The 23,031-nt window shown below is 35.2% G+C and overlaps 1 pseudogene; it reads right to left on the bottom strand.

Annotated features, from left to right (window-relative positions):
• Positions 1-1,812: 1,812 nt before the first annotated feature.
• LOC128209411 (two pore channel protein 1-like) lies at positions 1,813-20,227 on the bottom strand (annotated as a pseudogene).
• Positions 20,228-23,031: the final 2,804 nt, after the last annotated feature.

The raw sequence follows: 23,031 nt of genomic DNA, 5'->3' as shown, positions 1-23,031 counted from the left end.
CCACCGCCTTAATCACACAGGCACCTCTTCTTTAAATCCACAAAGAGAACCTCATTTAATTCTGATATGAACAGCGCCATTGTGCAATAAATGAAAATTGTCGACTGGGGTGTTTCCTGAATAAATTTTACCTTTCATTTTATTAATATCATGTTGAAAGGCACATTTTAAATAACAGTTTTCATACATTTAATCTATTTTGAATCGACATGTCTAGTAGACTTCGGCCAACCTAGGTGTTCTTTGACGGAGGTCAGACTCAAACCATTCACTACAAATAACCTGAAAACATTTGACTATTGTCAATAACAGCCAGGACTCAACCAGTCGGAGATAACTGCCCTTGAACAGATTATCCGCGGACAAGAGAAAACTACCGGAGAAAAATGTACGTCCCATGCTGCATAGTGTGCGCAAATTGAATTAACTAGGTCAGTTTTCCTTAACCTCTGCTTTACACTTCGTATATCTTTGCAAACCAATGTCGATCTTCGAATTATTGCATACATGCATTCATAAATTAAGTTATCAGAAACATACATAAAATGTTCACTTATAGAGATATGTATTCAATAACATTTTGAATTTAATCTATTTGTATATCGATTGTCGTATAAATAAATGCTCAAAAGTCAGAATATGAATCTGAAATATTTCGTTTATATTTAACCAATTCATTCAATGATATAGCTTTCTTTTTATAAGCGGATCGCGAAGAAGATCTGTTTGCCTCTCCTTTTCTTCCAGAGGATGAAATACGAGGATTCGTGGATGATTTCAAACACCGAACAACCGAAATTATTTCTGAACACGAAGGTTTCACTCTCCTTTACTGTATTGATGCAATATATATCGTACATGGGAACATGTCCAATAGCCAGACTATACCATGGTTGTGTTTAGAAGGACAACGATCACGCAAAATTATTAACAGACGAAAGAACAAGAAACACACAAGTCAACGCGCACATTCTACAATAATAATTAATAAGATTAATTTCCACCTTTACGGTCATTGTTACTGCAGTAAGTCACTAGGGGTAAACCACCTTTGAAATACTTTACCTGACATTTTTGTAGATGAAACACTCCAAGTCAAGAGTTCCCTTGGTCAATCAATAAATCATTACTTCACTCCAGGTCCCTTCCCGGAAAAGACGAGGACGATGAGGAGTAAGGAATGAACGGATGCTCAACGCATTGAACCCAAATGCAAATACCGTGGTAGGGGATATAGGTTGATGACAAGGCATCGTGTGAAACTTGATAAGCATGGTATGTGTTTTAGGCATCGTTATAATGCCTTAACAAGATTTTGGATTATGAACATGTGCAACGAATTGTATACACCAGAAGTTGTTCGGTAGTTTACTTTTGGCTAGTTTGAATGACAAAAACATTTTGACTGATTAATAGAAAATATAGGATGACCTTTGACCCATCAATACATATTTTGGCAAACTTAATCCTTACCAAAGAAATAACCAGTTTTATTTAATTGACTGCAGCTGTTTTAAGATTTAGCATTACCGTTAATATAAGTGCAGTTCTGGATAAAAAAAAATTGTGGAAATCAAAAATGATATTTTATATCTGATTTTAATTAATAAGAACATATTTGTTGTATAAATATGAAAATGGGTTTTCAATTTCAAATCATAAGAGCGACTCTAGATTCCCTGTTGGAGCATCTTCAAAAAATAGCCGAACAAGTCGGACAGGGAGGAAGAAGTAAGTTTATTCAAAAGAAATATACAACACAATACATATTTAAAATAGGCCAATATGACCCTTGATCAAAGTACTGTAATACAATGGCTTATATATATGTATGGCGGAGCATATTTATAAATAGTTTTATAAATATCACAATGTTAACAACTATATTTCTATAATTCAATATAATTTTAAAGTATGACACTTATGAAATCGTCCTCTGCTGTATGTAGGTATAACTTACGCTTGTACATACATATTCGATTAAGAATACATAGACCATGATCAAATTCATATGAAATATATGTTCGTAAGTAAAATATTTGGCGAACAAATGAATGATTAAACAAATAAACATATCATAAGACAACAGTTTTATCGTATTTCAGTATACCAATCTGATGATTATACTAATGTTTATAACCTTAATAGTGAATTTCCATGTTTCTGAATCTGGTTATATATTTTGGTCGACCAGCATGAAAGCAATTTAGGTCTCCCTTAATTGGCCTGGATATGGGTATGTGTCTTTCTTATTTCAAAAACATTTAAGATAAATACAGCTAATTTATTCCCAACATTTGCAATATTAAATTTTAACAAATGAAAAGTTTTGTACATATTTGGTCTTTCTCTATAATATCTCTTAATACTATATTTACCTCGTATATCATTATACAATATGAATTCAAGTAACAAACACTCGTCTTCTAACTTATAACATGTTGCGCTTTACCGTTCTTTTCTTGGTACGTTTCTACATCAACTAGTCTCAATACCGAGCCAGTGTGAAGACAAACGTAACTTTGTAAGTGCTATCTGTATTATACTTGGTTAAGATATGATTGCATCACAAAATTTGAGAAAAAAAAACTTAATAAAAACTTGCTCTAGTGGAGTTTTCTAATCTGCTGTACCAATTTTGAATTAAAGCATCCGTAACTCGACGCTTAAATATGCAAAGGAATCAAGTTTTGTAACCAACATCCTGTGCTATACAAACGTCTTGAAAACCGAAATTGCATATCACATTCATATCATTAGTTGTTTTACTAGGGCTATTTTCAATTTCACATAACATTATTTTATATATAATACTTATGCATTTTCGTTCAGTATAGTGCAATATCTTAAACCATTTTTTTAAAAGCTGTTATTCTCATCGAATAAAAACAATTATACCTAGTTCTCTATAAATCAAATCGTTTTGGGTAGACATTTGAATACCAAGTAAATTCTTACAAAACATAGGTTGTAGTCTTGCTACATTGTTTGCACGGGAAAAACCCAAACTTCAAATCCATAAAATATAATTGGCCTAACTAATTTATAAAATAAATCTAATACAGTTCAGTGGATATGTTAACAAAGCTCTGAAGATATTTATTCATTTTACAAATTTCCTGATGTGCTTGTTCTGACAATGTTTTCAGACATTCAATAAAGGAGCCTCCAGACGTAAAAACCATTCCCAAATAACAATATTTTGGTACAATTTGCATCACCATAATGAAAATGAATATTTTGCGCAAATCTACTGCCTATTCTGAATACAACAATTTGGGTCTTTTCTTTATGATCCATCTACTACAGTAAGTTTCTAAAACTGTTAAGATTAGTTTGCCTTATTTATTTCAAATTAAAATTGATGTTTAAAGCAGGGACATAAAGTTCCGTTATTTTTGTATTGGTAAAATGGATGTAAAAATCCTTTTATTTCTGTAATTTTCTTATTTTTGGAAGTATTAAGACATTTAAAAGGAGTCATATTTACGGGAATCACGATAAAATCTTTTTATGTTGAAAAATCTACATAAAGTAACTAATTTGGCTAATTTTTTAGAAAATTGGACGTATTTTCTACGCTTAACTCAATCACAAAATGTATCAAACAAATCAGTTTTCATAAGCCATTATATGAGTCATAATTTCTGAATACACTATAAAGTAAAACACCTTCTGTGTCTACCATAACAAACATTAAATCGTTCTTAGGCAATACATACATATGATATTTATTTCAAATTAATATTTATGTTTAAAGCGGAGACAGATAGCGAACAACCAGATGGAACTGAACTGCCTGACAGCGAATTGCCCAATGACGGCGGTCAATATAACAGATAAGTTTCTGATGCTGACAGTGGCGTAGCCCAATCAACCACAGAACTTCCTGGTGATACAACCAGTGGTGGCCATTGTAATGGCGAAATGCCCGAATCGCCCGATCAACGCAAGCGTGTCCTTTTGTTGGAAATGAATTTGATGGAGGAGCTCGTGGAGAACAAGCTAAGATATCTGTTTGTCGAGCAAAAGACAGAAAAATGACATTCTTTCTAACCAAGACATAAATAATATCCATGCATTAAAATAGACTATATCAATGTATAGCCCAAATATGCTTGGGCTTCTCCCTCTAGTTTCTATCGTGTAATGAAGCAAGTGGTTCGAACATTGACTCTTTCTTTTGCCGAACCGATTTGTTTTATAGTTATAATTTATATTTCAATGCATGGTTATCATTTATGAAATGTTTCTAATTATACATTTTAAAATTCTAAAAATGAAACCAAAAGTTTAGACTTAGTACGTAAAAATGTTTATTTTAATAAATATTCTCAAGATTTGCCTGAGATGTTTTATTCATCCTCAATAAAATACATGGGAAACGATTAAAAGCATTCGTCAGATCCAATTCAATATTTAAACCCTGTGTTTGTTTGTCCGTAAAGAGAGTGTTTCTACACGAGCATAGACTTCGCCCTATTCTCCTCGCTTCTGTCCTTGAAGTCGATGGTGGTGTCAACGTCACACTCCACATCATACAACTGCTGAAGCAGAACCTCAATCTTTGTCCAACCTGCAGCAAGATATGTGTACGTGTTCATGGAAAAACAAAACATCTGATGTTCTCAATTCACTATCTATAAAAAATTACAAGATAATAATAATAATAATAATAATAATAATAATAATAATAATAATAATAATAATAATTAATTATATAATAATAACAATAAATAATAATAATAATAATAATAACTATAGAAGCACAATATCACATACCTTTCTTCTTGATGTGAAATCGTATACCGTCAAACCTGTTTAGCGTTGGGATAGAACTCTTTCTTTTATTTACGTACGAGCTGAATGTTGAAAATCTCACCTCGGCGTTCCGAAAACCTGGGAAAACACAAATGAATTCATCATCGTTATTTGCAGAACTAAATATATTTGTTTACTATGGAATGCTGCATACAATGCCATAAGAGTGAAAGTTGTCAAATATGGATGGCATTTTATGTTTCGGGCAATATAAATAACTTGCCGTATGTATCTGACATAAAGGAAATGCCCCATTTGCAAGACGCACGGTGTATTGTTGTCAAGCATAGAGGAGTTTTAACCCTACGGCACAGACATAATGCCATCTGGTATTGGAAATGCACCGACCATGTCGGTTAGACATAATGCAATTGGGTCTTGCAAAAGTACTAGCTATAATGGTTCGACATAATGTCATGTGGTCTTCAAGGGCACTAGCCATATTGGTTAAACATTATGCAATAAGGTAAAGCAAATGCACCAGCCATGTTGGTTAGACATAAAGCCATGTGGTCTTGCAAACGAGCTATGTTGGTTAGACATAATGCAATGAGGTCTTACAAACGCACCAGCCATATTGGTTAAACAAATTGGACTTTACATTTTCTTTCATTCCTTTTTTTATGAACTGATATTGTTTTAAGGTCAATGTCACATTTGGGGGCATTCGTCACATACTGTGAAAGCTTTTGTTTCTTTTTTGTTTTGGTTTCAATGATAAACATAATGCGTTTTTACATAAGTTAAAGATCGTGTTCAGCAAGTAATTTGACATGATAATTAGGGATACATTGAAAATGAACTTGACACTAGTTATTTTAATATGCATGGCTGAATATGCTTGTATTTGAGCAGAAAGCTGTGATAGACTCATAAAACTATTGTCATTAGGCGATTGTTAATGTAACAACAGTCAAGAAAATGTTTCTTTAAGAACAATAGCCTTTAGATGAGCTAAACGAACATTTTGTCGATGATCGTGTCGTCCTTCACCTGTTCGGAAATGGTGAATTGCGGTCCTTAATTGACATTGGTAAACCTTTACGCCAGGTTATTGAGCTACATGTTGCAGACACGGGAAGTGGTGAGAGAGTTGCGTCCCAGTTCATGTCCTTGATGAAAACATTTTGACATAGAACCTGAAGCGTTCACTGTCTTGTCTTCGTTGAAGAAACTGGATTTATCTCTGAACAGCAACTTAACATTGCAGAAAGTAACAGATAGTTTGCTAAACTTGACTGCATACCGTCATCACACACTTAATCATAGCGGCATATATAATGCTGAAGTTTGCAATATCCGTTCTTTCGAACACATGAATACAACATGCCTGTGAGTTTTAGACATCATCTAAGATGTAAGAATATGAACTATAGAAGAATCGTTTGAACAAACTCCACATTTACTTGACTTAAATATGTCCGGGACTAACATGTTTGGCTACATTAACTGTATGTCAACAATGTTGGCTCTCCACAGATTAGAAGTGTTGAAGCTCGATAACAATTTTGCCCGTGCTTTCTGACGGTACACTGTATCCAAAAGAACCACTTCCTGATAGAAAACTATCGAAAATATGTCAAAAGTGGCAAAATACGCACGACAGAGGATGCAAATAACCACTCTTTTCATGCGATCATCACTGTTGACAGCATTGTTTTGGTATACTTCCTAGGGCTTTTGTAATCATGAACAGAACTTTTTTTCTAGCATCGCATGATAAAATTTCAAATCCTTTGGGCTCGTTTTCCGGTTTGAAACAATTGAATTATTTGATAATTCAAATTAGAAGGTAACAGCCGATGGACCAGCGGTTGTCCCACATTTATTTAACAACATTCCGGTAACACGGTATACATTCTTTTAATTGAAGGTTTAAAACTTCAACATTTTACAGAATATCAGCTCACGACTCTAGTTACTAGCATACCACAGCTACGAGAGCTTAATATTGCGGCCAACGGTATTATAAAGTTACCCGTGGACTTCATCACAAATAACCCAAACATTCAGCTAGTTAATGTTTCCCAGAATCGATTGACACACTTTCTGTACTGCTGAATAGAATTCAACTTGATTGTTCCTGTAATGTAATCAGATTTATTTCAGTCCAGAATTTAAACTTTTCCCATACATGTGCCAAAAGAGAAAACTCGTATTATTTTCTAACTCACGGAAGTGTTCAAACTATCCCAGAAGATATACAAAATGTTTGCAATAAGGAGCAAACCATGGTCTACTGGAAAACATTCCTGATAGCTGGTTGTAGCGTTATTGCTCTGGCGGTTGTCGCTGTGTTTCTAGTCTGCAAGCTGGGACGTGAACAGGCCATTAGCAGTTATACAGTAAATTATTGCAGAAATACCATCTTGAAGCATGCTGTGTTTCTTTCATATTTATCTGAAGACACGGAGTTTGTCATAGGAAAAAATTATCCAAATCTTAAAAGAAACTCGAAAAAGAATCCAATGATTTCAACGAAACGATAGTGTTTAGCGATAGGAACTTTCAAATTGGTGAATATTTAGATGAAGGGATAACATAAGCATTACAAAACAGCTTTGTAACAGTTTGTGTCATTTCCGAACATTTTGTAAGGAGCGAATGGAGTTGAAAGAGATACATAACATAACATATAACATATCTTTATTCAGCATTAAACGGCATATGCACATTTATAGCCATATAATAAAGTACAATATGGAACAATGAAGACACAGATTATTTACAGAGAGGTCAAGGATTCAAGAAAGTAGGTGTCATGTTACAAAAAGACATAGTAACAATTTACATATTTCAATACGTTAAGATTTACATTCAGATAAATGATCAATAATGAAGTGTTATTGCTGTAGCATTTGTTCTAAGGCAAAATAGATAATCTTCGCTAAGTTGTTAATACAGTGAACAGATGTTATTGACAAAAGATTGTCAAAATTATTAAGATTAGGCCACGAGTTATAATATGGTTTGAGATATTGTTGTCGGAGGATTTTGTATTTAGGACATACGATTAAGAAATGATACTCACTTTCTACGACATTCATGTTACAGTGTAAGCATTTACGTTCCGATCTTATAATGTTTATATACCTTCGAGTTTCAATGGCTAGGTCGTGTGACGAAGGTCTTAATTTTGTAATAGCTATTCTATATTTATTTTCATTAACGCAGTTTAGATATTTTTCAAACTGAAAGTCATGCTTAAACCTTGCGTATGGTGATAGTCTACTAGAGTTGTTAATGTTTGCATACCAAGTTTGCTTATATATATCGACGATGCGTTGTTTAATTAATTCAAAGCTGATATCAGCAGTGTATTGATTTTGCCAGATGTTTGTCATTCCTATTTGGTTTAATATTACTTTAATTTGATTAGCCCAATTTTTACCTCCATATATGTTATTGTTATCATCGTCAGTCTTGAGAAATGTATATGGATTTACCAATAACGCATTATTTGATTTTAATATTTTAATCCAATATTTTATCATTATTAATCGCCTAGCTATTATCATAGGGAAGCGCCCAAGTTCACCGTATAATCCGTCTAAATTGGTCGACTTTTTTACGTTTAAAATTTTTCGGAGAAATTTACAATGGATTATTTCTATATTTTTAGATTCGTGATTTCCCCATACCTCTGCACTATAGTTAATAATTGGTGAAACAAGACTGTCGAATAGTTTTCATTTATCAATTGAATGTAACTCGATTTGGTTGAAAACGATAAATAAGTTATGGAGTGCGTATGAAGCGTGCTGTGCTAGTCGCTTTTGTGTTCGAAACCAATTGCCATTTTTAAAAAAGTGGATGCCCAAATATTTGAAGGATTTTACAACGTCTAGTATAGTATAACAGAGTAAGAATTCAAAGTTTGTGTGACGTCCATTTTCAAATATCATAACTTTTGTTTTGGTGGTATTTATTTTTAGTCCCCAGTCATTGCAATATCGTTCCAGGTCATTTAACATAGACTGTCATGCTTCTGGTGTTTGAGCAAATAACACCGCATCATCTGCAAAGAGTAACAGAAATATCTTGATTTCATTTGCTGTAAAAATACCAGCTATATCAGCGTTAATATTATTTATAATGTCGTTCACGAAAAATAAAAACATCAGACTGGAACTTGGATCCCCTTGTTTAACACCGATATTTGATTCAAAATACCGTGATGTGTTCGAATTATACCGTACACAAGATTTGACAACGCTATACATAGCTTGAAGCGCCTTTACCACTTTTGAACTTACATTTTCGTTAAGTAGTTTTTGCCATAGATGTAATCTATCTATTTTATCGAAACATTTTTCATAATCTAAAAACGCACAATACAATTTCTTTTTCGAGCTAAGTGTTTTAGAAATAATGGACTGTAAAATGAAAATACAATCAACTGTAGACTTTCCCTTTTGGAAACCAAACTGATTCGTTATAATTTTTTTCATGTTCTTTTGACCATTTTGTGAGCCTATTTAATAGTACCTGTGAATATATTTTTCCTATAATATTTATCAGAGTGATTCCTCTGTAGTTTTTGGGATCCTCTATGTCCCCCCTTTGAAGATTGGTACAATTATACCCAGTCCCCATGAGTTTGGATATTCGCCGTTATTAAATAGAGTATTAAACAGTTTGAGTAGAAATCCAGATGTTTGATCGAAAGAATGTTTAAAAATTTCTGCGATTAAATTATCATTGCCCGAACTTTTATTATTATTTTGTGAAAAAAACGGCGTGTTTAAGTTCATCGTAGTTTATATCTATGTCCAATTCGTCGTCATAATTAATAATCGGAATATGGGTATCATTGTCAGCATTAGTATATGATTCAGTACCAAATAAGGTCAGGCATTGTCATCAAATTTCCAATTTTACCAGTGTATTTAGAGGCTATTGACACTTCAAGTCTTCCCAGCTGTATGCTTTCTATTTTCAATTCTCAAGCACGGTTAATGTGGCCAAAGTCAGTCGTATCCAGTGAAAACACCACATCAGGATCGTCACAAACAGTTTCAGAAGATTTAACATCCAGAGGCATTACAAAAACTAAGTGAAAGTATATTTTTTTCACGTGAAAAATACAGAACATATTAAATTGAGTATGAAGTGAAGTAACAGTTGTAATAAAATGTCATCTTGTTCGTGAAATGTTATCGTCTTCTGTTGTTCATGTTTTATATGATTTGTAAACTATACTGTTTTGTTGTTGTTGTTTCAGAAAAAAAATGTACTGGGCTCCATTTTAATGTTTTTATCTTTCTTGTACGTGTATAACAAACTTACATACACGTCCCCTACCCACCATTGCAGCGATAACGCAAGCAACAATTTCCAGGGTTCCAAATAATTTCAAAAATTTCAAATGTACCTCTGAGTGTTGATTTCTCAATCCAAGGGTGGACAGGAGGAGGCCTGGTATTATTACCCTTCATATATTCGGACATCTGCTCATCTGACATTGGCTGTGATATTTCTAAACCACTGGAGACAAAAACATGCACAGGTTACAGTTCTGTATCAGTTTCGGCTAACTACAAATGTTCATCCAGTTGTTACTTTACACGGTATAAAAATACTCGATTGAAACACTTATATATATATATATATATATATATGTTAGTTATAACATTGTTAAAAAAATGATAAAAAATGATTCCAGTTCTGTATCAGCTAACTGGACATGTTCATCAAATTGTTTGGAACTTTCTTTACAAGGGATAATAATAGAACTTGATTGAATATCTATATAAATGTTGATAATAAGATTGTTAAAAAAAGAACGCTTAGTTGATTAACATACGTTTCGGCGTCGATGCCCAGTCCCAGTTCTTTGATCTTCTTCTCGACGGTGGAGTCGACTTTGCCTTCCTTCTGTATCGTGTACTCGTACATGAACATGTCCACGATAAACGCCGTCATGATGCTAAAACAGGACAAAAGGTATGAGAGCAAAAACAGTTAAGAGTTTGTTATATTGCCATGGAAACTACAAGAAGGTATCCAGCAGCTGCACTATCTATAGTTACAAATCATTATTAGAAAAGATATTGCAATATTGGGCCATGTTTCAATAAAATACCTTAGTCCTAATCCTTACACTAGTTTACAAGAGTGTTCGGGGAAACACGTACAGTTACGGGCAGAATCTAGGTGATAAATGTTCTAACGATAGTTCTATTAAAATGCAATTAACGCCAAAATGGGAAAAGCCTGGAAATGATCAAAACAAGCAAATATGAGAATGTCCAAAACGAAAGATTACTTCAGTTTCAATTCAATGTCCAACTCAAACGTTAAAATTCCATTTAAAAGCACAAAAATAATGCAATGAAAACTTACGGGATAGGCCAAATAGACAACATTCAAATATAAACCCCGTTTTGAGGCACAAGGCAATGACCTAATCTACACTGAACAAGAGACACAAACGTTAAAACACAATAGACACACGTTATTGAAAAGGGGCCATGTAACTAACTAATCTAAACAGTAACGAAAATGTTAAAAAAATTATGAGCCAAACATGCAATTATGAGACTGTCCAAAACGAACTTGTTTCATTTCAATGTCGAACTCAAATGTTAAAATTTCTTTTAAAAACACAAACAAATAATGCAATGAAAACTTCACGGACATGCCAAGTATTTCACATTCAAGAACAAATCCTCGAGGCAGAAGACAATGGCCCAAAAGACACTGAACTAGCGACACAAACGTACAAACACAATATACACACGTACAAACACCACAAACAGACTTCACACGCATAACAAATATGAAATGAACGCAAATCTTACTTCATAACGACTACGGTGACACATGCGTAAAAGATGGCGAAGTACGCCCGAGCTGCTTTAGTTGTCACAAGCACGAACCCGTTGGCAAGAACTGAAACAATATTGAAAATTAATTGAAAATAAATTAATCTACTTTTAGTATAATCGACGTATATAAGATTCCAGTAATAAATAATATATTTCGTTTGAATTTACATTTCCAGCAATGGTAATGTTTAACCGAGTGTTAAAGATGTGATGCGATGTCATTACTATTCAAAATTAAGTAAAATGCTGTTGAATTTAAAACGACTTATAAATGCAAAAATATAATAAATTATTTCATTACTGTGCCAGTTGTTCTCGAACAAGACAGTACACAGGACAAGGGTAGAGCTGACGATGTCGTTAAAATTCAGATAACAATAGTTGCTTTCATGAAAGACGCTGTCTTTTAGGACTTCGTTTCCGCAGTAAAGCAATGAGGTGTTAGTTGTGTTTGTCGGGATCGAATCGCGCGTCTTGATTTTGCCCTTGAACACTTCCATACCGATGATAGCAAAGATGTAAAATATAATCTGAAATGTGAATATGTGTAACGTGCAACTTCAAACAAACAAACACCAGATAGCCGAGCTTTCTGGCGTAATGAAACAAACACCAACAGATCCCTTCAGGGAAAAGCATGCTCGACCTTTAAGGGGTCCACTGGTCTTTATACACACTAACTTTTCTATTCTCACATAGCCCGGGATTTGCTAATTTGCATATTACCAACCAAGTTTACATCCGGTATGAACGTACTTCCGTTTTATACGGAATATTATTATGAACGCACCTCCGCCGCTGTAGACCTCTGCCGCCTACAGGGGACCGTGACACTTCAACCATCAGGAAAGCAGAGCTTTAAAGATTGTTGAAGTTCCATTTTACTATGCCTCACAGGACAGCTGAGCTTTCTATCAAGTGCATAGAAGTGGAGACTATGAACGCACATCCGCCGCATACAGCGGACCGTAATTTGATATGCAAATTATGTATAGAAAATTAATTCCGCATCCATACCTCTATGAAAAGGCTTGATATAAAAAAGTGTATATGAAATAATTATAAAATTCAATAAATTCTAAAATTGAGCTTATTGAGTGGTTCTTTTCTTAGAAAAATAAAATTTAATGGGCTTACGAAGAGTATGCCGCAATACATCAGAATGGACAAGGAAATGTTGACTAGCGTGTTTGTTATAATTTTGAATCTGAAACAGAAAAATATAATTACAGATATATACTTATTGAGCTTGATTAACTAAGGAATTATAACAAAAATCAGTACATTATACAATCGTTACACATACGGCGTTGCGCATTTGAAAGTATTTGCATTACGCATGCAAATGTATCGGCGTTAACCGTTAAATAAGAACAGTGTACCTTTGGATATGAACAAGGAGGCGAAGAATTCGGAATATCCGTATAACCTTGACAGTCTGAGTTGTTTCTCGCAATATCACGACGCTGGTCTGGTCTATATAAGGATGAGTAAATGTATAAAGGACTAGTTTTCAAAACAAAAAACGAACCGATAAACAGTCAATGAATAGAGAATGTTGTTTTCATAGTTTGAATAAATATTCTGCTGCCGAAGGAAGTATTTTCCAGAATGTGCTATACAGTGCAATGTACAATTCGCATCAATTTCAAAATATACAGTAACTCATCCTGAATTGAGTTGTCTATGTATTTTGAATTATAAAGGATGGTTTGAAATAAAAAATAAATTCTTAATACTAACCTGTCGGAGTATAAGCAGAGCCGATAACGAGAAACACCAAAGCTAGCGACGTTATAGCAACGTCGAACCTGAAATGTTGTCCGAAAAGATATGAACTTAGACATATGACATTTATGACATATTTCAAGATTCAATTTGAAAAGTGTTTATTGTTATGTGTCACTTCACATCAGTATTAAATCAATTTATTTATTCATTAAAGTCATATTAAATTCGTACCAATTGCTTGAACGTCGAAGTACAGTTTAGGCCCGAACGTGTACACCTTGAGTAATATCTCAATGCTATACAGAATGCAGAAAGGCACGGATACCCACTTCACTGCGAAACCAATCAGGAATATCTCAATCAGAACTATGATATCGTACATCAGTTTGAAGAACCTGTAAATAATTACATATCGAGAAGTTCTCATTTTTCGATGAAACGATTCAATCAGGATTGTATGCTGAAGGTCCTCATAATGTGTTATAAACGGAATTGCAAATCTTAAAAGCCATTGAATTTAAAGTATAAGAATTTGTATGTGCTTTACATAAATTTAAACAATAACAAAATAAGGAATGTATTGATTCAATCCTTACACACTATCTACAAATGACTTCAAGTATTCACTGGGCCTCGAGTTGTATAATTGAGGAACTACTTTCTCCAACCAAATTATCCTGTCTTCTACTTCAGACACAGGAACATTGAGAAGATCGGCAACATTCATAAACTCGCGCCGACCTGAACGGAAAAATCTGATTAAATATTTAGTGAGGCTGCTAAATCAAGTGTTACACACAAGCTAAAATAAATAAGCTTCTATTTTTCGTGAAAGTGCTGTCGGCTGAATTGTTGTACCATAACACTGTTATAAATCTGGGTTCTATTGAAAGAACGGAAAAGAAGGTGTAAGAGATATTCAGAGTGCTCAGTTGTTCATGAACGTTCACCTATATGTCCAGAATTATCCATATCCAGAATCAACATTAGTAGATCGACCTGGTTCTTCGAGAGACCCGGTTTTGCGAGTTTCATGAGGCGCTTCCACGTGCGATAGGTAACCATGTCCATTCCATTGTGGTCAATCTTGATCACATCGAACGCCTGTCCTAGCTTCTTTTTCTTCTCTCGCGAACTGCGTCTAATTTCGTCCTACAAAAAAGCCCAGAGGTTAAAACACCATTGCATTAACTGATTTACCGTCATATCTGCATTGCATTAAATGATTGACCGTCATATCCGCATTGCATTGACTGATTTACCGTCATATCCGCATTGCATTAACTGATTTACCGTCATATCCGCATTGCATTAACTGATTTACCGTCATTGCCCATTGCATTAACTGATTTACCCTCATGACCCATTGCATTAACTGATTGACCGTCATATCCCCCATTGCATTAACTAATTTACCGTCATGACCCATTGCATTAACTGATTGACCGTCATATCCCCCGTTGCATTAACTGATTGACCGTCATATCCGCATTGCATTAACTGATTTACCGTCATATCCGCATTACATTAACTGATTTACCGTCATATCTGCATTGCATTAACTGATTTACCGTCATATCCGCATTGCATTAACTGATTTACCATCATATCCGCATTGCATTAACTGATTGACCGTCATATCCCTCATTGCATTAACTGATTATCGTCATTTCCGCATTCCATTAACTGATTGACCGCTATGACCCATTGCATTCACTGATTTATCGTCATATCCACATTTCATTAACTGATTTTCCGCCATGGCCCATTGAATTAACTGATTTACCGCCATGACCCATTGAATTAACTAATTTATCGTCATATCCACATTGCATTAACTAATTTACCGTCATATCCGCATTCCATTAACTGATTTACCATTATACCCCCACGCAAACGTAACATATGCATCCGTATTTTCGGTCGATATATTAAGTGTATACCTTTACAAAACAGTATTGAACGTGTTTACATGACAAATGTGCAACAGAAAGCACTCGTTCTGTTATAGAGTTTTCAAAAATGCTAAATACATGTGTAATTGACGCCAAGTACGTTTACTGGGAAAGTGTCGAGTTACGGTACCTAATACATGTAATATTACATAATCTGCGTTAAAATAACCCCTTATAGTTAACACTTTTCAAATCGTAAATACTCTAAATATCACAGAAATAAAAGGAACAAACAGGAAAAATATCGCCAATGAATAACACTTGTGACGGCTATCTGGAACAAGTTACTTCCTCTGTCAGTTGACTGCCACAGAGTTGACTTTTAACATTGATTTCTAGATTTGTTAAAAACAGTTATATCTGGTTAGTTCATTCTGATTCTATGTGTGGTATGTGCGCTATTTCAATTTCTGAATAGCATTCAAACGGACTCTCTCATATTTTTTAACCGAAATATAGTTTCCCCGGCAATACACCTGAAAACATTTATTGTATCACATGTTAAGGAACCGAAATTGCAGAATAAAATTACAGTTTGTCAAAATATTTATATTTTATAGGGTAATGTGAACCAAAGCTATTAAAGTGAAGGGAAAAAATAGAAAATCGACGCCTTCACCACTTAATAAGGCCATCAGGATTTACGGTATAAAAATCTTAAATTAAAATATCCAGCAGTGGAACACAAGACGTCTTAGGTTTCCACAATTGGATAACTGGTTTACCTTCATGTTCTCGTTGTAGCTGTGGTAAGCGACCGCGAGGAAGACGTTAAGCAACATGTAGAAGCACACCACGATGTACACAGAGAAGAAGATACAGTAGAAGCGGCTCTTTGTCAGTGCTGGGATCCTAGCGCCAAAACGTTTAATTAACCAGTCAATAAACAAGTCGATATAAAGGAAATAATCCATTTATTAGTCAATAATTCAACGAATCAAGCAATAAATCGAATATATTTTTGTTATGAAATACTTACTGATAATTAGTTTATATATTTAACATAGTGTTAAGCAGAATATACAATTTAATGGTTATTTGTTTTACATGACTCTTACATGACGTCTGGATTGTTTGAGGTGGTGACGAGGACATATAGTTCCCACACACATTCGAAGTACGTCTTGAAGTACGGTCGTCCGTCCGGGTACTTGATGTCCTCCCTGAGGGCGAAAAGATAGACGGTACAAATGTTATCAGCATTATTCAAAAGCAGCGATGTTCAATTTAGTCAAACCGTCTTTTTCTTCATTCTCTTACGGGTTCTGTAAGAATTTTCGGACTGGTTTGGAGGTTTTTCGTCTGTATATTTGTGAAGTTTTTAACTGTTAAAATACTAAATGTCGACTGCCATGTTAAGTCCCTACTTTTCCGTTTTTGGACACGATTTAAACCTGCTTATTTATGTATTGTCCAAGGTCAAAGTTACATTATGAACAGGGAAGTCGAATTAGTATGGATTGAAGGAAACCAAACACCGTTTCAATGAAAAACGTGCATTTATTAAAATGCCATAAATGTTGATATTAGTTACTAAGAAGGTATTTTAGAAAAGTGTTCCGAAAAAACATATCTGGGTGGACATTATTTCTTTAAAGATTGCAGTTTTACATTAGGGTTGGAATTCACATGACTTCAAAGGGGTTCTCACATGAGTAACCACAGGTCACAACCGATGTAAACAAACAAGTGACTTTAATTTCTGAATTACTTTTTGACAGAAATGATATGAAAAGCTTCTTAGACTATGCTATTTTCTGCTTCTATACGTGTGAAACATTAGATTTAGTTGTATTTTAATGATGCAATCCTTGGCCAAAATTTCAACTTAGTGGAATTTTGTAGAACGATGCAACGCTAAAATTGCGTCTTCAAGGGTAACTTACGTGCTTGTTATGAGTTTCAGTATAGAGGAAACGCTTTTATCTTTTGTCCGAATCATTGCATTTTGTCCGAAAATCCTTACAGAACCAGTATAGGATATAGTGTTAATCACTTGTTCCAGTATGTGTGAATTGCTCGTTGTTACCTCAGTTTTCAAGTAATTCATTACATCTCTGTGTTTTATATTGAAGCTCACCTTGAAGAAAAGATCTGGAAGGCGATTAGAGCGAAGACGAAGATGAAGAAGTAGAAGAGAACTACGACGTGAATGATTTCCTTAATGGTCCGCCGCATATTCCTCCACGCTCGTCGAATCTGCGAGAAGGACGAAAGTTTGTATGGAATAATAAGGTCTAGAAAACCGAGTAATACCCTCTATCAGGTTAAATCTAACTCCCGGCTTACAAGACATAATAAAGTGGAAGGGAATGTTTTTGCAATGCAATCGGGCGAAAAAAAACGCGTAGTACGTAAATGACACCATTTGAGAAATCAATCCGACCTGTAAAGTCATAAAGATAATCCTTTATTTTTCGTTTTAATAAATCGTTTTTTTTTACTTAGGTAAATCTTTTCCAAGTGAAGCAAATTTTTGTTTTTGAAGTTTTATTGCAAAACTCTGAAGATTTTTACAGCACTTTGAAAATAGCAACCCAACAGTCAAAATCGTGCTTTTGTGTATAACAAAGTAAAAATGTTATTTATTACATATTTGCACTCGAAATCACTTTTACCTGTCAGTCTTAACAGATTTCAGGCATTCAATGATTGAAATTAAAAACATAATGTCATAAAATCACAATATTCCAGCTCCGACGATATAGAATTCTTCAAGAAACGGATGCGTACCTGTCTGCCGTCGGAGAAGTTGACAAGGACCAGAGGCCGGAGGATGCGGGAAAACCGTACATGATGTCCGCTCGGGACTGCCCTCAACCAGATTAGATACACTATCATGTCCACCACAGTCAACTGTAAAATTAGATAATTGCGCATTTATTTATTTTATAAGCATCTGTGAGCTGACTCGATGCGAGTTCGATGCCACTTTCGGTATATCAACACGTGTAGGGTCATAAGAATTAATCTATACTGAGGTGGGAGACAGAACAGATTTATAGAATGCATCAGTGGCTATTACAATTGTACTGGAAAAAAGCTCTGGTTACCAAGTTAAAACCAGGACACTTACAAAATACATTCAGATGGCGAAATATTATAGACTGTTCCAACGATGTTATCACAAACGAGAAACGATGATATTACAAATACATTGGAAATATACAGTATGCATATGCTATACAGTATGTATACTGACCGCTATGATGGCGATGATGCAGATATTTTTAAGGTCCCTAAAGAAGCGACTCGTTCTCCGCCAGTGGAAGTTGTGGACTGTACGGATGGTGAAGTAGATAAGACACAGTGCCTCTACCGGCATCGTCACCTGGATTAGGGTGGGCAGCACATTTGTAGCATTAATAAGATCACTAAATATCCGAGTTAATGGAATAACTTTCCCGGTTTTATGCAGACATAATAAAACTATGTAACACTATTAAAGTTATCTTTATACTTTGAATTTGATTTGTTATTTCCTTTAAGCTAGTATGCATACTACATTTTACAAGAACACATTTAAATTATTAATAATTGTATTTGCCTTATATAAAAATATATATCGCGGATGCAGTTCCATTTTAATAAACGTTCCAATTGCTTGGAAAAGAGAACACAAAAACATGCTTATGGATTATTCTGAGTTATATTGTTTATCTTGTAAACACATTACGTGTATGGGTAGACTTAGGGCGGGGTCCGCTGGCTCCTCGAATAACACAAGGGACAAGTTGACGGAGATGGCCGCGTACAGCAGATACGTCAACGGCCAGCTCTTGTACAGGTTGTAAGACCTGTGAGAAGACACAAACGTGACTTCATAGTGCTAGGTGTGAGATTCTAGTGTTTCAATAATACAAGGAAAAATACATTAACGAGAAAAGTAGACCAAAAATCAAATAATTATAAACCCTGTTTTGCACAAGGTAGTAACTACATTGCCTTAAATGTTATATTTTAAGGGCACTACATAATATACACTATATAAATTAAAAATAGTAATTTTGGGCTATTGTGCTTGTCCCTATTACTTTACGGTCATATGTAAGATGCTAGCGAATTAGACATTGACCAACCCAGTTTGAACAGTTTAGAGTAATATGCTTTTATATAAACACCGAATACCTGACGTATCTCGCTTCCGTCTTGATGTCCACGGTGCGACCCTCCATTGCGTCGTGGACAAGAGTGGCCGCAAAACGCAGCTCCTAATTGATTAAAGGCGAGTGATAAATCATTAAACTTGCACCAAAAAGGCAATGAAAATCACAATCGTAAACGAGAAAAAATGTTTTGACGTTTGCTATACAAATAGTAATGCCATAAGATATACCTATCGGAAGACGGGTCTTTCGGAAGTTTCTTCAATATATATTTTGCTATCAAAAAGGTTATCTGAGGACAGACATTTACAAGTTTAAAAGAATGCTTCCGCGGACGCGTTTGATAGTTACCGCGTCACTGATCATCTTTTCGCTGCCTATCATCTCCTTCCGGCGAAAGGTGCTCTGTGGCTGCAGGTACTCCAAGTAGCGGTAGTCGTCGACCGTCACCGCCTCCGCCTGCTCACAGAAATGCGCCTCCTTCCGGCGAAGCGTCACCGTTCGATCATCTTTATTTTCGTCCGTTGTGTCAATAACAATCGTTGGGATCTCTTTGTCATTGTTACCATTTGAGTGTTCTCCGGATTTATTATTTAAAGGGCTATCTTCTTTTTCGAGGTCATTTTCAGTAAACGAAACCGTGTCAATGTCCACAGCAGCACTGGCGGCTTGTGGGTCAGACGTCGACATTACAAATAATTAAACATATCCACACACCAACATATAACCACACATACATTAATACTCAGTTCAAATATTACCAGAATCCTAGATAGATTTTCGACGGAAATTGATACTTCGTTTCATACTTCATGGCAAATCAGTGCAAAAATCTTTTTCTGAAAGCAACACCGGAAATTTTCTCTCATCATAAGGAAGTGCGTTTGGGATAGTCTCTTCTTAAATATGCAGCGTTCAATATTAGTGCGCTTTATTAAAATGTAAAAAACGTACTTTATTATCCGACATTTGTACGATTTTTACATCACTAGGGACATTTGCATTTAATAACCTTAAATGAATTTGCGTTGACAGGGTTCCATCTCGTATTACTTTCAATATGAATAGTTTCAATTGAAACGAAATTTCTGAGTTTAAACATTTAATGTATTAAGACTTTCGAATGAACTCACTTTCAAAAATTAATCCTCTAACTTCATATTATTCTGCGTGTTTCTGTGTTGTCCCATTTATTAATCACAACTCAGAAAACACAGAAGTAAGGCAATGAAATGCAAGTTTAGTATTCGAGTAAAAAACATGTTTGAATAACATTGAACACAATGATACGTTTTATTGAATTTTTAAACATGTATGGCAAAACATTTTGAAACATGCAATGCTTTAATAATAACAAGACAATTGTCAACTTAAATTGTAAAATGGAATGAAAGATATGAAAGTTCACTTATAAAAGCTTAATATCACATGATAAAAGACTAACCCCAACCCATCGGACTAGGATAAACAGTTTAGACCAAATGGAAAACAATTCAATCAAACAAACATGAGTAACAGATGGCAATTATAGGCGTGCTTTTATTGACTAGTTGCTACATAGTTTATTTATAATTGTATTATTAATATGCATGTTGCGAACACTGGGGCCAAACTAAGAATACGTATTCTGTATGCTGCAAATGCTGGAGCCAGACTCAGAAGCGGTAGCACTTGTCTTGTCATATGTATGCTGAGACCACTGATGCCAGACTAAGAAGTTAGAACACGAGTTGTCATATGTATGTTGCGAACATTGGCGCCAGACTAAGAAGAGGTAGCACTTTTCTTGGCATATGTATGTTGCGAACATTAATGGCAGACTAAGAAGAGGTGAACTTGTCTTGTCATAAGTATGTAAGTTGCGAACACTGGTGCAAGGCTAAGAAGAGGTAGAATCTGTCTTGTAATATGTATGTTGCGAACATTTATTGCAGACTAAGAAGAGGTAGAACTTGTCTTGTCATAATTATGTAAGTTGCGAACACTGGTGCAAGACTAAAAAATGGTGAACTTGTCTTGTCATATGTACGTTGCGAACATTGGTGCCAGGCTAAGAAGAGGTGAACTTGTCTTGTCATATGTATGTTGCGAACATTGGTGCCAGACTAAGAAGAGGTAGAACTTGTCTTGTCATATGTATGTTGCGAACATTGGTGCCAGATTAAGAAGAGGTGAACTTGTCTTGTCATATGTATGTTGCGAACATTGGTGCCAGACTAAGAAGAGGTGAACTTGTCTTGTCATATGTATGTTGCGAACATTGGTCCCAGACTAAGAAGAGGTGAACTTGTCTTGTCATATGTATGTTGCGAACATTGGTGCCAGACTAAGAAGAGGTGAACTTGTCTTGTCATATGTATGTTGCGAACATTGGTGTCAGACTAAGAAGAGGTAGAACTTGTCTTGTCATATGTATGTTGCGAACATTGGTGCAGCCTTAGAAGAGGTAGAAGTTGTCTTGTCATATGTATGTTGCGAACATTGGTGCCAGACTACGAAGAGATAGAACTTGTCTTGTCATATGTATGTTGCGAACATTGGTGCCAGACTAAGAAGAGGTGAACTTGTCTTGTCATATGTATGTTGCGAACATTGGTGCCAGACTACGAAGAGATTGAACATGTCTTGTCATATGTATGTTGCGAACATTGGTGCCAGACTAAGAAGAGGTAGAACTTGTCTTGTCATATGTATGTTGCGAACATTGGTGCCAGACTAAGAAGAGGTGAACTTGTATTGTCATATGTATGTTGCGAACATTGGTGCCAGACGACGAAGAGGTGAACTTGTATTGTCATATGTATGTTGCGAACATTGGTGCCAGACTAAGAAGAGGTGAACTTGTATTGTCATATGTATGTTGCGAACATTGGTGCCAGGCGACGAAGAGGTAGAACTTGTCTTGTCATATGTATGTTGCGAACATTGGTGCCAGTCTAAGAAGAGATAGAACTTGTCTTGTAATATGTATGTTGCGAACATTTATTGCAGACTAAGAAGAGGTGAACTTGTATTGTCATAATTATGTAAGTTGCGAACACTGGTGCAAGGCTAAGAAGAGGTAGAATCTGTCTTGTAATATGTATGTTGCGAACATTTATTGCAGACTAAGAAGAGGTAGAACTTGTCTTGTCATAATTATGTAAGTTGCGAACACTGGTGCAAGACTAAAAAATGGTGAACTTGTCTTGTCATATGTACGTTGCGAACATTGGTGCCAGGCTAAGAAGAGGTGAACTTGTCTTGTCATATGTATGTTGCGAACATTGGTGCCAGACTAAGAAGAGGTGAACTTGTCTTGTCATATGTATGTTGCGAACATTGGTGCCAGGCTAAGAAGAGGTGAACTTGTCTTGTCATATGTATGTTGCGAACATTGGTGCCAGACTAAGAAGAGGTAAACTTGTCTTGTCATATGTATTTTGCGAACATTGGTGTCAGACTAAGAAGAGGTAGAACTTGTCTTGTCATATGTATGTTGCGAACATTGGTGTCAGACTAAGAAGAGGTAGAACTTGTCTTGTCATATGTATGTTGCGAACATTGGTGCCAGACTAAGAAGAGGTGAACTTGTCTTGTCATATGTAT

Source organism: Mya arenaria, chromosome 11, assembly GCF_026914265.1.
Source record: "Mya arenaria isolate MELC-2E11 chromosome 11, ASM2691426v1".
Lineage (NCBI taxonomy): Eukaryota > Metazoa > Mollusca > Bivalvia > Myida > Myidae > Mya > Mya arenaria.
This window is presented reverse-complemented; position numbering and strand designations above follow the sequence as displayed.